Source organism: Bos mutus, chromosome 1 (assembly GCF_027580195.1).
Source record: "Bos mutus isolate GX-2022 chromosome 1, NWIPB_WYAK_1.1, whole genome shotgun sequence".
Lineage (NCBI taxonomy): Eukaryota > Metazoa > Chordata > Mammalia > Artiodactyla > Bovidae > Bos > Bos mutus.
In genome coordinates, this window is record NC_091617.1 from 115,113,041 (window position 1) to 115,131,638 (window position 18,598).

Sequence of the window (18,598 nt, forward strand, 5' to 3'; positions counted from 1 at the left end):
ATATGTCTCATCAAACATGCAGACAGAATAGTGAAGAATTTAGAACATTGGCAGAAGCTCTTTCATCCTGTGACACTATCATTGATTCAGCACAATAAATTTTACTATGAGTCTAAACAGAGCACAAGATAAACCATAGAGTCTGGTGTTTCTCCTATTATTATTTTACAAAGATTAATGTGAAGAGCTTGACTCTCTTTGCAAAACAGAAATAGAGACACAGACATAGAGAACAAACATTTACACACCAAGAGGGGGAGGAAGGAGTGGGATAAACTGGGAGATTTGGATTGACATGTATACTTTATACTATGTATAAAAAAGATAACTAAAAAAAAAAAAACTACTGAATAGTGTAAAGAAAAAAAAAGATTAAAAACACACACATGCACACATACACACACACACAGAAAAAAAACCAAAACCTTTCAGGTAATATTTAGTCACACTCAAGGCTAATATCTTTGTCATACATTATTACAAAATTAAAATCCACTTTGATCATCTGAGCTTTAGACAAGAAGAGTGGAACCTAGTATTCTTGGCAGAATTAATTCATCCAGTCCAGAAACACTTATAAAGTATTTATTTACATTGAAAGTGAACATTTTCAATCTATTTAGTTGGATGATCATGCAAAAAGTATGTATTGATTAAACAAATATTTATCACATATCTTATATATGCTAAGTACTGGACAAAATGGTAAGAAAACTGAGCAAAATCTGGCATTTATCCATTCCTTGGTGGATCTTTTTTTGAACTACCTTTCTGACTTCCATTTTCCTTAAGACCATTTTTGGGGAGTTTTTTCATAAAATAGCTAATTTGGGGCCTCTCCCGTTTCTCCATTCATTTTGCAACAGAAGTTTTTATTCTTACTGTAATTGTTGTTTTATCCCCATGCTGTCATTTCTCGCTACAACCCTGCTTTATTATCTATCTAAGCATCAGACTTAAAGGGATAAAGATAATTATTCTAAAACAGTTGCAGAATAAGAACCACATGGGTGGAAGAGGATAAGAAGGCTGAAAAAAGGCTAATGGAAAAGTCAACATTTTGAAATATCAGTCTAATTTTGCACACTCATCCTTTCCCAACTTCTTTGGAACCTCATTGGCCCTGCTCTTCTCCCCATTGGCTAGCTTTTTCTCTTGATTTCTAAATGACAGAATATGCTATCAGAAAATAGAAAAAAAGTATAACTTCTTCCTGCATTCTGAAATTTAATCTCTTACATTAATAAAAAGGATTCTTGATAAAGACATGAATTCATATGCTTTATTGCAATATGGAAGAGTTTCAAATGCAGAAATAGTTTTCCTTGATTGCTGATTTTTCCCTCATGGATGTGGTGGTGAGGGAGGCTGGTAAGCAGGTTGAAAGCAGAGAAATATTTCCCCATGTTTCTAATGGTTGTATGAGACATTTCTGCTGGAAAGAGGTATCTGCCAAGCACATGAGACAGAGCTAAAAATCAAAACTGTAGAAAACAGATGTGAGTTGAAACTGATTAATGATACTATGTAGTCACAACTCAGGTCAGTTCCTGATTGGTTTGAAGTAATTAACCCTCACACTTGCTACAAAATATAGATATAGGTATGTTCATTCTTTGTAATAAAAATAAGATACAACACTCTGTAAAGCAATTATCCTTCAATTAAAATAAATAAATAAATAAAAATTACTTCATTTTCAAAGGTTCTTTTAAACACAATGTCTGGTACACACACATACACAAAAATTCAATGAATAAATCAGACTCATAGACAGCTCTGATGTTGGAATTCACAACAACAGAGAAAGATGTTATAATAACTATTTTAAATATGTTAAAGAAATTAGTTAAAATGGAGAAACATATAAAAGTGTTGAATTCATCATAGGTAAATCAAAAGATTATAAACAGTTATTCTAGAATTAAAAATAAAATGTCTGATACAAAGGATTAATTGAGTAACTAAGAAAAAGACATGAACATAAAGATATGGCAATATAAATTAAGCATGTGTGCAACATCAAATGGTCTAAAATATGTTTGAAGATTCCCAAGAGGACAGGAAATAATAAATGGGGAAGAAACATACTGGAATAGATGTTGGATGAGAAATTTCTAAAATTCATGAAAGACATGAGCTCACAAGTCAAACAGCTCAGTGAACTGATGACAGTATAAATACAAAGGAAAACATAGAATCACATCATAGTTGTAACTGTTGAAAATCAAAGATGAAGACAAAAATCTTGAAATTGGAATTCTAAGATGACTATCTGGGGTTTTTGGTTACTGGTGTAAAAACAACTTATCCTAGTTATTCAGTCAAGCACCATTGCCAACATTAATAAGAAAGAATTTGGCCGATGTTATTAAGGCTACAAATCAGTCGACCTCAAACTTTCAATTACTGACATGAATACGCAGAGGTCCAATGTCAACCAATGTGGGCAGATACTAAATGTTCAGTGGCTCCCAGTCAACAGCTTGCAAGAAAATAGGTAAGTCCTACAACCATAAATAACTCAACTCAGGCAACAACCTAAAAGAAGTTGAAGAAAGACTCTAAGCTCAGAAAAGCTCAATTCTAACCAAGACCTTGATTTAAGCAATATAAAACTCAAATGCATGAACCCACCCATACCATACAAGATCCACAAAGTTTTGAAATCTTTGAATTGACTTAACCTATTGAATTAAATTTGTGGTAACTTATTACACAGGAATAAAAACTAACACAAACATTAAAGAAAACTAATGAAGGCAACATCATATTATTGAAGGAAACAGCAGGAAGAAATATGGGTGGTATTACATACCAAGCAAAAGACACTGAAGAAAATAAAGTCTGAAAAGTATTGAAGATAAAAAAAGAGCTACCAATATAAAATGCTATACATGAAAAAAATAGATATATCCTTAAGGGGGTAAATAAAGACAAAGATAACACAATTTGTCACCAGCAGATTCACATTACAAGAAATACTAAGCCTTCTTCAGAAAAGCCAAAATAATCCCAGAGAGAAATACCAGCAGGCAAGAAGAAACCAGAAAGGATGTGAAACAAGGATATCCATTCCCACCACTTTTTTTACAGAGGGATTTATCCAGTGAAAAAAGTCCAACAATTTGAGGCATGATGAAATACAATTTGTATTTAAAGGCAGGAGAAGAGAAAAATTAAACATTTTCTGTGTCCATCCAGGCCTCCTCTTTCTCACCCTCATGTGCAGTGTGCATCTGCTTTCCACATTAACCAAACCTCTCAAAGATGGAAGTACCTGCTTACCATCAAGATCATTTTTTCCCCTTTCTGCAGACCTATGTAAATTCATAAAAAACCAGCATTCTTTCCCAACTCTGCAGGAGATCATGGTGACTTGCTACTCACTTTGTACCAGCTAACCTATACTATGTATCCTCAGTGAACTTTATGTAAAATATCAGTATGTCATGTTGATGCACAATCCTTTGTCTCAAAATCGTGTATGACTATGCCTTAAACTTCTAACTGGCAGAACAGTGCTCAGAGGTTTCTGAGAGTCTCTCTCCTGGGTTATATTCTTCACTTTAGCCCAAATAAAATTTCCTTTTCCTTATTGACTGCTCACTGAACATTGTTGACAGGCATCAAGGTTGAAAATAAGAAAGAAAATATTTTTTTAAGTGATTCATTAATAGTCACAGAGAATCCAAAAGAATACATCTTCTGGAAATGAAAATTTAGCAAGCTTATGGGAATAAAGTGTAAAATTATAAATATTGCAAATCAATGTTTACCAAAAAATTGGAAATGTATTTTAAAAACATTTAGAATTCTATTCTTTTTCTGGCCAAAGTAGATGAATACAACAAATCTACTCTCCCCCCACCCAGTTTGGAAATATATGAAACAATACTTTGGAAAACACTGAAGATCAGGAAAAAAGAGTAATTCCTAACAGATGAGAAATGTGATTGCCCTAGCTTTCTGCCTTGGGAGAGTTTTCTGTGACATAGAGGAGGGAAAGAAGTCTGGTGGTTCCCTAAGATGAACACACAGAGGAAGGAGTCTTTAGACACTAAGGTGCCTACAATTCACAGGACAGAAAATCGTAGTTGGGAACATTGCTCAGAAAAAGAACTTCATGAATCTGTAGCTGGCTTCCTTGAATACTGACTGGCACATTGTATGTGGGGATCATACATGGGGCACAGAAAAAGACCACCAGAAATGATTAAAGAGTGACCCAGTGCTCACAGAGGGTTAGGAATCTTGTCTGTTCTAAGAACTACACTGGAAAAATTCAAGATTCACGGGCTTATTAAATAGAGGACACAGAAGGTCTTCCCTTAGGACTGGGGAATAATTAGCCCCAGGCTGAAGACTACTCTGGTTTTATTTAACAAATCTTAAAAAGCAAGATCTAAAGAATCAGTCTTTTTAAAACAAAAATATCCAGTATACAGAAAGGTAAGATTTACAATTTTGGATACCCAATACAAAATAACCCAGCATGTAAATATGTGGACATTAGAAACCCCATAATGAATAAATAAATCAATGAATCAAAACCGAACAACCTAGCACAAATGTCAGTAATAGCAGAAAAAGACATTAAAAGCGTATGCATAACTGTATACCAAAATGTTCTACATTGTTTGGTTGTTTAGTGACTAAGTCCCATCTATGACTCTTTTTGACGCCATGTACTGTAGCCTGCCCGGTTCCTCTGTCCTTGGAATTTCCAAGGCAAGAATACAGGAGTGGGTTGCCATTTCCTTCTCCAGGGCATCTTCTCAACCCAGGGATAGAATGTGCATCTTTTGCATTGAAAGGCAGATTCTTTTTCACTGAGCCACCAGGGATGCCCAAAATGTTCTATACATTACATAGAAACATGAAGATAAAAACATGAGCCACATTGATGTGATCATCTTCTTTTTCTTTTCTCTCTCTCTCTTTCTTTTTGGTATGAAATATTTTTGTGACTCAGAAAAACCTTCAAAAATTCGTTATTACAATTTTAGGGGAAATTGAGGTTCCTGGGTTGGTCCCCAGGGTCCCAGGCTGTGCTCTGTGAGAAGCATGGATTTCTCATGTATGAATTGGTTCTTCCATCTAGGTCCTAGAGCCTAGAGGCACCAGTTCACCCTCCAAGAGGAAACTCATTCAATTAATGGCCTACATTTTCCCCAATTCCAGTGCAAGAGCTGATCAAGAACCACATATTCAAAGGCTTCCACAGCAACCTGGAATATACAGTCAAAACCATCAATTTATCAAGATGGAAATTTAACATAAATCTTTTAGAGTAAGCTTCAGCATGCAAAAACCTTGTAAGTCATCACATTATCTTCATAAAAAGATAAATTCCAAACAGCTGCAAAACTAAGAACCTTTTTACTTGCTCCATTAGAGAACTGTCACAGGGCAAAGAATCACCCCAATCTAGAGAGATAGGCAAATACAAAGAATCACAGGAAAGGTCAGATTACCTAAAGCAGAAGACACTGAAACTAGAAACTGATAAAATTATTTCAATGATAATTGCAATAAATGGCTGGATGCCTGATGTGGATAAGTTTGAGTCAAATTCTCCTGGGGACTCAGAGATAAGAGGTTCCCAACCCTTTCTTGGGTGTTACATCCAGAAACTCCACTAGGGAGTTGTCATAGAGAACAGTGGAAAAAATTCTTTCCTGTCTTTGGTAGGGAGAGAAAAAAAAAGAAAACATTTTAAGTTGTTCACAGTAATCTTCATAATGAAGGTTTCCTTTTCACAGAAAAAGCCTTCTCTCACCTGGAGAAAGAACAAATAGCCAACTCCAGCCCCTTCTGATCTTCCAGTCTCATGTGAAGTACAAAGGGAGAAAGCAGAGGAGGCTAAGAAATGCCTTAAAAAGGCACAGGTCAGAGACTCAAATCCACTAAAAGAAAAACTACAGTCTGAAGAGATAAAGCAAGCATCAGAACATGATTCAGATATACTTGCCGGGGTCCAGCCCCGGTGGATCCAGGGAATTTCGAAGGAGAGACGGCATCGGTGAATACACTGGCTTTAATTAAATATTAATTAGAGATGAAAAGAGTAATAGAATGAGGATAGCTCAGTGAGAAAATTCAGTGGAGAAAAGAGGCTGAATAACTTGGTTTACATGGAAAGCTAACAAAATTCCAAGGCAAGGAATTTATGTCACCTACATAGGCCGTAGGCGTCCTCTCATTCTCCTGAAGGAGAGGAGACACTGAGGCCTCCCCAGTCAGATCTTAGAAGCCCAGGCATAATAAGTAGGCTTGACGAGCCTCCGTGCCCCAGATGGAATTCAGCCAGAAGATGAGAGAAAGAACGGCATGGGGAGACCAGTCTTTCGAGGAACTGATCCCATTCTTTATTTTCCAGGGTCTGTTTTTATACACTGAGATGTTATACAAAAGTCACGCGGGGTCAGCAGTCCTGACTTTTATTAAAGTCAGGTGCTTTATACAAATGTATACGAAGGTCTTAGGGGTGTTACGTCATCTTCTGGCTAGGGGGCCTGTTAACAATTCATGACCCTCTCCTTGTGACAGCGGTCAGTCAACCAGAACACTTATTTCTCCAGGGGTGATTATTCTTAAAACAGACGCCACCTTCCAAAGGTACCAGATAAAGTTACATTCCTATAGGGTGAGGGTGTAGTGGGTTTTAATTAAGGAAAGAATTTGCTTAGCCTGAGGTCTAATGTGATTAATATCAAAGGTTAATACTTATTTCTTCTATATATTCATTAATGTGTATAAGGGCAGGGGATGTGGAGACTTAGCAGCAAACACTGGCTCAACAAATGAAAAACCGTCACCAATACAATTTCTAATCAGCCTGCTATACTAATAATTTCCTAACTTCTTAAAATAATCTGTTTTTAGAAAGTTTAGAGCATCTTGTGCCTCTCACGGTTGGGAGGCTGTGAGCAATCACATGTGGCCGGACAAGCCTGTCAGGCAGGCTAGAGAACCTTCAGAGGAGTGTGTAGGTTGAAACACTCCAGTCACGCCCAGGAATTATTATTAACTGGAGCTCTAAGTTAACTCCTTCTCTGAAAGAGGTGGTGGGGGACAGCCCCCTGTAAAGTCAGAGGTGTAGGTGAGAGCACAAAGCAGTAAAGTAGGCAGGCTCTGGTTTTGGGGGTAGCTGCTCAAGAATTTCCAGGGGGACTCCTGAGGCTCGATCCCGCCTTTGCGTGTGCCAAGCCTCCTTCCTCATGACCTTTGCCACAGGTGGAGTTCTTCACGCTGGCTATCGGCAGATACTGATTTTAGAAATATCAATTAGGGAATTTGAAACAACTATGAGCAGGGGAGAAGGAGACAACAGAAGATAAGATGGTTGGACTGAATCACGGACTCTATGGACATGAGTTTGATCAAGCTCCGGGAGTTGGTGATGGACAGGGAATCCTGGCCTGCTGCAGTCCATGGGGTCACAAAGAGTCCGACATGACTGAGCGACTGAACTGAACTGATGAGCACATATTAGCCTCAAGTTAGAACATATGCCTAATGGGAATACAAAAACAATCAAATAGAAAAACGCCTTAAAGAAATATTTGAATATCTGATAATTTCCCAAAATTAATAGCCAAAAACACACATCCAGAAATATCAGTGAACATTAAGCAGGAAAAAAATCTATTTAAAAAATAAATATTGAAAGAGTTAGAAGGGAAAAGCACCTTGCTAAGGGGAACAAAGATTAAAATTACATCCAATTTCTCTTAAGAAGTGAATTGAGAGCTGAATAGCCCAATTTTCTTTTGTTTGTGTGAACGGAGGTAAGAGGTAGCACTCTTGGCAGAAAGACTGAGAGGTATGTGAAATTTTGGGTTTGGTTGCCTAATGATAGTCAGCAGCCAAAAACATAGACAGATAAGCCTGGAGACAAATACAGGCTCTGTAAGCCTCATGTAGGAGTCTGGGTTTTACTCTGAGGGATATGGGGACATGCTGCAAACTACCAGAGGTGTATGTGTGGGCATGTTCCTCTTCCCTGAGGCAGTCACAGATTATTCCTCTGCTTATTCACAGTGATCCAGGTGTGTACAGTACGTTATCTGGTCATCCATCTATAAACGTTTTTCGGGGTAACCAAATCTGACCTCTAGTACTTAGGTTGGCAAGGAAGACGCTTGGCCTATAGTTTTCTTTTTTTGTGGGATCTTTGTCTGGTTTTGGTATTAGGGTGATGGTAGTCTTATAGAGTCAGTTTGGGAGTTTATCTTCCTCTGAAATTTTCTGGAAGAGTTTGCATAGGACAGGTGTTAGCTCTTCTCTAAATTTTTGATAGAATTCACCTCTGAAGCCATCTGGTCCTGTGCTTTAGCTTGTTGGAAGATTTTTTATTATAGTTTCAATTTCTGTGCTTGTGATGGGTCTGTTAAGATTTTTTATTTCCTCTTGGTTCACTTTTGGTAGGTTATACTCTTCTAACAATTTGTCCATTTCTTCCAAGTTGTCCAGTTTATTGGTATATTGTTACTCATAGTAGTCTCTTATGATCTTTTGTATTTCTGTGTTGTCTCTTGTGATTTCTCCATTTTCATTTCTAAATTTATTGATCTGATTCTTCTCCCTTTTTTTCTGATGAGTCTGGCTAATGGTTTGTCTATTTTATTTATCTTCTTAATGAACCAGCTTTTAGTTTTTTGATCTTTGATATATTCTCTTTAGGTTCTTTCTTCATTTATTTCTGCTCTGATTTTTAAGATGTGTTTCCATCTACTAACTTTGGGGTTCTTCTTTTTCTAGTTGCTTTGAGTATAAAGTTAGGTTGTTTATTTGATGTTTCTCTTGTTTCTTGAGGTAGGCTTGTATTGCTATGAATCTCCTTCTTAGATTTTACTGAATTTTATTGCTTTTACTGAATCCCATAGGTTTTGGGTTGTCATGTTTTCATTTTGATTTGTTTTTATGAACATTTTGATTTCCTTTTTGATTTCTTCCATGATCTGTCGTTTATTCAGAAGTGTGTTGCTTAGCCTCCATATGTTTGGGTATTTTATAATTATTTTTTCCTGTGGTTGATATCTAATCTTACCACATTGTGATCAGCAAAGGTTTGAAATTATTTCAATTTTTAAAAGTTTAGCAAACTTATTTTGTGGCTCAGGATGTAATCTATCCTGGAGAATGTTCTGTGTGCACTTGAGAAAAAGGTGAATTCCATTATTTTGGGGTGAAATATCCTGTAGATATCAATTAGGTCTAACTGGTCCCATTGTATCATTTAAAGCTTGTGTTTCCTTGCTAATTTTTTGATTGTTTGATCTATCCATAGGTGTGAGTGGAATACTAAAGTCCCCCCCTCCCCATTATTGTGTTACTGTTAATTTCCCCTTTCATACTTGTTAGTATTTGTCTTATGTATTGGAGTGTTCTTATGTTGTGTGCATATATATTTATAATTTTAAGTCTTCTTTGTTTGATCCCTTGATCATTGTGTAGTGTCCTTCTTTGTCTATTTTCACGGCCTTCATCTCAAAGTCTATTTTATCTGATATGAGTATTGCTGCTCCTGCTTTCCTTTGGTCTCCATTTGCATGAAATATCATTTTCAGTCACTCACTTTCAGTCTGTACGTGTCCCTAGGTTTGAGGTGGGTACTTTATAGACAGCATATATGAAGAGTTTTGTTTTTTTATCCATTTGGACAGACTTTGTCTTTTTGTTGGAGTATTTAACCCTTTTACATTTAAGGTATTTATTGATAAGTATGATCCCATTACCGTTTACTTTGTTGTTTTGGGTTTGTTTTTATAAACCTTTTCTGTGTTTCCTGTCTAGAGAAGATCCTTCACCATTTGTTGAAGACTGATTTGGTGGTGCTGAATTCTCTCAGCTTTTGCTTGTCTGTAAAGCTTTTGATTTCTCCTTCATATCTGAATGAGATACTTGCTAGGTAGAGTAACCTTGGTTGTAGATTTTATCTTTCATCATTTTAAGTATGTCCTGTCATTCCCTTCAGACCTGAAAAATTTCTATTGAAAGATCAGCTGTTATCCTTATGGGGATCCTTTGTGTGTTTGCTCGATAAAGGACGGAAATGGTATGGACCTAACAGAAGCAGAAGATATTAAGAAGAGATGGCAGGAATACACAGAAGAATTGTACAAAAAAGATCTTCACGACCCAGATAATCACAATGGTGTGATCACTGACCTAGAGCCAGACACCCTGGAAGGTCAAGTCAAGTGGGCCTTAGAAAGCATCACTATGAACAAAGCTAGTGGAGGTGATGGAATTCCAGTTGAGGTATTCCAAATCCTGAAAGATGATGCTGTGAAACTGCGGCACTCAATATGCCAGCAAATTTGGAAAACTCAGCAGTGGCCACAGGACTGGAAAAGGTCAGTTTTCATTCCAATCCCAAAGAAAGGCAATGCCAAAGAATGCTCAAACTGGGAGAGGAGCCAAGATGGCGGAGGAGTAGGACGGGGAGAACACTTTCTCCCCCACAAATTCATCAAAAGAGCATTTAAACGTCGAGTAAATTCCATAAAACAACTTCTGAATGCCGGCAGAGGACATCAGGCACCCAGAAAAGCAACCCAACTCTTCGAAAGGAGGTAGGAAAAAATATTAAAGACAAAAAAAAGAGACAAAAGAGGAGGGACGGAGCTCCGTCCCGGGAAGGGAATCTTAAAAAGAGAGAAGTTTCCAAACACCAGAAACCTTCTCACTGCCGAATCTGTGCCGAGCTTTGGAAACACAGAGGGCAACATAACAGGGAGAAAAAAATAAATAAACAATTAAAACTCGCAGATTGCAAGCCCTACGGTAACTCCCCACCGGAGAAGCAGCGCAGACGCCTGCACACGCCATTAGCAAGCGGGGGGCTGGGCAGGGAGGCGGGCGCGGGCTGCATCGCTGAGAGTAAGAATCTGGCCTGAATACCCTGAGCGCTATCTGAGCGAAATAATTTGGGCTAGCAAACCAGACTGTGGGATATCTACCACGTGAAAAGCCAGCCCCAACCTAAGACACCGCCAGGCCAGCGCGGAACAAAAAGGACTGAACAGAGATAGCGGCTGCAGACCTTCCCCCTCTGGTGACAGGCAGCCAGAGCCGAAGGGGGCAATCGCAGCCCCAAGAGACATTATCTATAAAACTGTAAGCAGGCTTCTTTGCTAACTAAAACTTCTTGAGGGTCTGGACGGTCAACATCTGCCTGAGAAGGTGCGCCGGTTTTACACCCAGATAACCGAGTGGCGGGGAGGCATTAAGTCGCAGCATTGGCGCTCGCCAAACACCTCATCACCTGAGCTGCTCGGACCTGGGAAGAGCACAAAATGCAGGCCCAACTGAGTCTGCACCTCTGAGGACTACCCGAGTGCCTGAACCTGAGCGGCTTGGACCTGGGAGGTGCATGCAACCCAGGGCCGGCCTCGGATTGTTCCCAGTGGAACAACCTAGAGCCCGAGCAGTGTGGGCAGGGTGGCTACATGCGCCGTGAGAGGGGGCAGACCCAGGGTGGCTGAGGCACTGCGAGCCCACGCCAGTGTTATTTGTTTGCAGCATTCCTCCCTCCCTCCCCACAGCGTGACTGAACAAGTAAGCCTAAGAAAAAAAAAAAAAAAAGTGTCCTCCACCGTCCCCTTTGTGTCAGGACGGAAACCAGATACTGAAGAGACTAGCAAACAGAAGGAGATATAACAGAGGGAAACGCCTTGGAAGCTACAGGCAATAGACCAAAACCCTGTGGTTACTACGGACTACATAGGAAGGGGCCTATAGATCTTGAGAAATATAAGTCTGACCAAGGAACTAGCCAAAAATGAACTGAACCCACAACAACACCAAGAAAGTCCTAGATATATTTTTATTATTTTTACCATCATTCTTTCTTTTTTTTTTAATTAAAAAAAATTTTTAAGTCCTCTATTGTTCCTTTTTCAATTTTATAACCTATTACTTTGCAAAAAAAAAAAAAAAAGACCCTATTTTTTTCTTCTTCAGCAAACTTCATATATATATTTTATAATTTTTTGACCTTGTTTTTTTTCTTCTTCTTTTCTTTAACATTGTATTTTTGAAATTCCAAACTCTACTCTAGATTTTTAATTTTTGCTTTTTGGTATTTGTTATCAATTTTGTACCTATAGTTTTTTTTATATAATTTCTGTGACTTCTTTTTTTCTTCTTCTCTGTTTCTTTCTCTTCTTCTTCTATATAACATTGTATATCTGAATAATATCAATTTTGTACCTGTATTTTCTTTATAATTTTTGTGACATTGTTTGTTTTTGTTTGTCTGTTTTCTCTCTTTATTTTTCTTCTTCTTCTTTTTTTTTTTTTAACATTGTATTTTTGAAATTCCAAACTCTACTCTAGATTTTTAATTTTTGCTTTTTGGTATTAGTTATCAATTTTGTACCTGTACTTTCTTTACAATTTTCGCGACCTTGTTTGTTTTTGTTTGTTCGTTTTTTCTCTCTTTCTTTTCCTTCTTCTTTTCTTTAACATCGTATTTTTGAAATTCCAAACTCTACTCTAGATTTTTAATTTTTGCTTTTATGTATTTGTTACCAATTTTGTACCTTTAAGAACCCAATCTTCAGGACCCATTTTTCACTAGGGAGCAAGAATACTGGCTTGACTGCTCTCTCTCCCTTTAGACTCTCCTTTTTCTCCACCAGGTCGCCTGTGTCTCCTCCCTAACCCCTCTACTCTACCCAACTCTGTGAATTTCTGTGTGTTCCAGACGGTGGAGAACACTTAGGGAACTGATTACTGGCTGGATCTGTCTCCCTCCTTTTCATTCCCCCCTTTTATCCTTCTGGCCACCTCTGTCACCTTCCTCCTCCTTCTCTTCTCTGTATAACTCCGTGAACATCTCTGAGTGGTCCAGTTGTGGAGTGCACACAAGGAAGTGACTACTGGCTAGCCCACTCTCTCCATTATTGATTCACCTCATCTCATTTGGGTCACCTCTAACTCCTCCTAACTCCCTCCTCCCTCTTCTCTTCTCCATGTAACCCTGTGAACCTCTCTGAGTGACCCTCATCGTAGAGAAACTTTTCATCTTTAATGTAGATGTTTTATCAATGGTGCTGTATAGAAGGAGAAGTTTTGAAACTACTGTAAAAATAAGACCGATAACCAGAAGCAGGAGACTTAAGTCCAAACCCTGACTCCAGGGAACTCCTGACTCCAAGGAACATTAATTGACAAGAGCTCATCAAATGCCTCCATACCGACACTGAAACCAAGCACCACACAAGGGCCAATAAGTTCCAGGGCAAGACATACCAAGCAAATTCTCCAGCAACAAAGGAACACAGCCCTGAGCTTCAAGATACAGGCTGCCCAAAGTCACCCCAAAACTATAGACATCTCATAACTCACTACTGGACATTTCATTGCACTCCAGAGAGAAGAAATACAGCTCCACCCACCAGAACACCGACACAAGCTTCCCTAACCAGGAAACCTTGACAAGCCACCTGTACAAACCCACACACAGTGAGGAAATGCCACAATAAAGAGAACTCCACAAACTGCCAGAATACATAAAGGACACCCCAAACTCAGCAATTTAAACAAGATGAAGAGACAGAGGAATACTCAGCAGATAAAGGAACAAGATAAATGCCCACCAAACCAAACAAAAGAGGAAGAGATAGGGAATCTACCTGATAAAGAATTCCAAATAATGATAGTGAAATTGATACAAAATCTTGAAACTAAAATGGAATCACAGATAAATAGCCTGGAGACAAGGATTGAGAAGATGCAAGAAAGGTTTAACAAGGACCTAGAAGAAATAAAAAAGAGTCAATATATAATGAATAATGCAATAAATGAAATTAAAAACACTCTGGAGGCAACAAATAGTAGAATAACAGAGGCAGAAGATAGGATTAGTGAATTAGAAGATAGAATGGTAGAAATAAATGAATCAGAGAGGATAAAAGAAAAACGAATTAAAAGAAATGAGGACAATCTCAGAGACCTCCAGGACAATATTAAACGCTACAACATTCAAATAATAGGGGTTCCAGAAGAAGAAGACAAAAAGAAAGACCATGAGAAAATACTTGAGGAGATAATAGTGGAAAACTTCCCTAAAATGGGGAAGGAAATAATCACCCAAGTCCAAGAAACCCAGAGAGTCCCAAACAGGATAAACCCAAGGAGAAACACCCCAAGACACATATTAATCAAATTAACAAAGATCAAACACAAAGAACAAATATTAAAAGCAGCAAGGGAAAAACAAATAACACACAAGGGAATTCCCATAAGGATAACAGCTGATCTTTCAATAGAAACTCTTCAAGCCAGGAGGGAATGGCAAGACATACTTAAAATGATGAAAGAAAATAACCTACAGCCCAGATTATTGTACCCAGCAAGGATCTCATTCAAGTATGAAGGAGAAATCAAAAGCTTTTCAGACAAGCAAAAGCTGAGAGAATTCAGCACCACCAAACCAGCTCTCCAACAAATACTAAAGGATATTCTCTAGACAGGAAACACAAAAACAGTGCATAAACTGGAACCCAAAACAATGAAGTAAATAGCAACGGGATCATACTTATCAGTAATTACCTTAAACGTAAATGGGTTGAATGCCCCAACCAAAAGACAAAGACTGGCTGAATGGATACAAAAACAAGACCCCTACATATGTTGTCTATAAGAGACCCACCTCAAAACAGGGGACACATACAGACTGAAAGTGAAGGGCTGGAAAAAGATTTTCCATGCAAATAGGGATCAAAAGAAAGCAGGAGTAGCAATACTCATATCAGATAAAATAGACTTTAAAACAAAGGCTGTGAAAAGAGACAAAGAAGGTCACTACATAATGATCAAAGGACCAATCCAAGAAGAAGATATAACAATTATAAATATATATGCACCCAACACGGAGCACACAGAGTCACGTAAGACAAATGCTAACAAGTATGAAAGGAGAAATTAACAATAACACAATAATAGTGGGAGACTTTAATACCCCACTTACACCTATGGATACATCAACTAAACAGAAAATTAACAAGGAAACACAAACTTTAAATGATACAATAGACCAGTTAGACCTAATTGATATCTATAGGACATTTCATCCCAAAACAATGAATTTCACCTTATTCTCAAGCGCACATGGAACCTTCTCCAGGATAGATCACATCCTGGGCCATAAAGCTAGCCTTGGTAAATTCAAAAAAATAGAAATCATCCCAAGCATTTTTTCTGACCACAATGCAGTAAGATTAGATCTCAATTACAGGAGAAAAACTATTAAAAATTCCAACATATGGAGGCTAAACAACACGCTGCTGAATAACCAACAAATCACAGAAGAAATCAAAAAAGAAATCAAAATTTGCATAGAAACGAATGAAAATGAAAACACAACAACCCAAAACCTGTGGGACACTGTAAAAGCAGTCCTAAGGGGAAAATTCATAGCAATACAGGCACACCTCAAGAAACAAGAAAAAAGTCAAATAAATAACCTAACTCTACACCTAAAGCAACTAGAAAAGGAAGAAATGAAGAACCCCAGGGTTAGTAGAAGGAAAGAAATCTTAAAAATTAGAGCAGAAATAAATGCAAAAGAAACAAAAAGAGACCATAGCAAAAATCAACAAAACCAAAAGCTGGTTCTTTGAAAGGATAAATAAAATTGACAAACCATTAGCCAGACTCATCAAGAAACAAAGGGAGAAAAATCAAATCAACAAAATTAGAAACGAAAATGGAGAGATCACAACAGACAACACAGAAATACAAAGGATCATAAGAGACTACTATCAACAATTATATGCCAATAAAATGGACAACGTGGAAGAAATGGACAAATTCTTAGAAAAGTACAACTTTCCAAAACTCGACCAGGAAGAAATAGAAAATCTTAACAGACCCATCACAAGCATGGAAATTGAAACTGTAATCAAAAATCTTCCAGCAAACAAAAGCCCCGGTCCAGACGGCTTCACAGCTGAATTCTACCAAAAATTTAGAGAAGAGCTGACACCTATCCTGCTCAAACTCTTCCAAAAAATTGCAGAGGGAGGTAAACGTCCAAACTCATTCTATGAGGCCACCATCACCCTAATACCTGAAACCTGACAAAGATACCACAAAAAAAGAAAACTACAGGCCAATATCACTGATGAACATAGATGCAAAAATCCTTAACAAAATTCTAGCAATCAGAATCAACAACACATTAAAAGATCATACACCATGATCAAGTGGGCTTTATCCCAGGGATGCAAGGATTCTTCAATATCCACAAATCAATCAACATAATACACCACATTAACAAATTGAAAAATAAAAACCATATGATTATCTCAATAGATGCAGAGAAAGCCTTTTACAAAATTCAACATCCATTTATGATAAAAACTCTCCAGAAAGCAGGAATAGAAGGAACATACCTCAACATAATAAAAGCTATATATGAAAAACCCACAGCAAACATTATCCTCAATGGTGAAAAATTGAAAGTATTTCCTCTAAAGTCAGGAACAAGACAAGGGTGCCCACTTTCACCATTACTATTCAACATAGTTTTGGAAGTTTTGGCCACAGCAATCAGAGCAGAAAAAGAAATAAAAGGAATCAAATTGGAAAAGAAGAAGTAAAACTCTCACTATTTGCAGATGACATGATCCTCTACATAGAAAACCCTAAAGACTCCACCAGAAAATTACTAGAAATAATCAATGACTATAGTAAAGTTGTAGGATATAAAATCAACACACAGAAATCCCTTGCATTCCTATACACTAATAATGAGAAAACAGAAAGAGAAATTAAGGAAACAATTCCATTCACCATTGCAACGGAAAGAATAAAATACTTAGGAATATATCTACCTAAAGAAACTAAAGACCTATATATAGAAAAAACTATAAAACACTGGTGAAAGAAATCAAAGAGGACACTAATAGATGGAGAAATATACCATGTTCATGGATTGGAAGAATCAATATAGTGAAAATGAGTATACTACCCAAAGCAATTTATAGATTCAACGCAATCCCTATCAAGCTACCAACAGTATTCTTCACAGAGCTAGAACAAATAATTTCACAATTTGTATGGAAAAACAAAAAACCTCGAATAGCCAAAGCGATCTTGAGAAAAAAGAATGGAACTGGAGGAATCAACCTACCTGACTTCAGGCTCTACTACAAAGCCACAGTTATCAAGACAGTATGGTACTGGCACAAAGACAGAAATATAGATCAATGGAATAAAATAGAAAGCCCAGAGATAAATCCACACACATATGGACACCTTATCTTTGACAAAGGAGGCAAGAATATACAATGGATTAAAGACAATCTCTTTAACAAGTGGTGCTGGGAAATCTGGTCAACCACTTGTAAAAGAATGAAACTAGACACTTTCTAACACCATACACAAAAATGAATTCAAAATGGATTAAAGATCTAAATGTAAGACCAGAAACTATAAAACTCCTAGAGGAAAACATAGGCAAAACACTCTCTGACATACATCACAGCAGGATCCTCTATGACGCACCTCCCAGAATATTGGAAATAAAAGCAAAAATAAACAAATGGGACCTAATTAACCTTAAAAGCTTCTGCACATCAAAGGAAACTATTAGCAAGGTGAAAAGACAGCCTTCAGAATGGGAGAAAATAATAGCAAATGAAGCAACTGACAAACAACTAATCTCAAAAATATACAAGCAACTCCTACAGCTCAACTCCAGAAAAATAAATGACCCAATCAAAAAATGGGCCAAAGAACTAAATAGACATTTCTCCAAAGAAGACATACAGATGGCTAACAAACACATGAAAAGATGCTCAACATCACTCATTATCAGAGAAATGCAAATCAAAACCACTATGAGGTACCATTTCACACCAGTCAGAATGGGTGCGATCCAAAATCTACAAATAATAAATGCTGGAGAGGGTGTGGAGAAAAGGGAACCCTCTTACACGGTTGGTGGGAATGCAAACTAGTACAGCCACTATGGAGAACAGTGTGGAGATTCCTTAAAAACTGGAAATAGAACTGCCTTATGATCCAGCAATCCCACTGCTGGGCATACACACTGAGGAAACCAGAAGGGAAAGAGACACGTGTACCCCAATGTTCATCGCAGCACTGTTTATAATAGCCAGGACATGGAAGCAACCTAGATATCCATCAGCAGATGAATGGATAAGAAAGCAGTGGTACATATACACAATGGAGTATTACTCAGCCATTAAAAAGAATACATTTGAATCAGTTCTAATGAGGTGGATGAAACTGGAGCCTATTATACAGAGTGAAGTAAGCCAGAAGGAAAAACATAAATACAGTATACTAACGCATATATATGGAATTTAGAAAGATGGTAACAATAACCTGGTGTACGGGACAGCAAAAGAGACACTGATGTATAAAACAGTCTTATGGACTCTGTGGGAGATGGAGAGGGTGGGAAGATTTGGGAGAGTGACATTGAAACATGTAGAATATCATGTAAGAAACGAGTTGCCAGTCCAGGTTCGATGCACGATACTGGATGCTTGGGGCTGGTGCACTGGGACGACCCAGAGGGATGGTGTGGGGAGGGAGGAGGGAGGAGGGT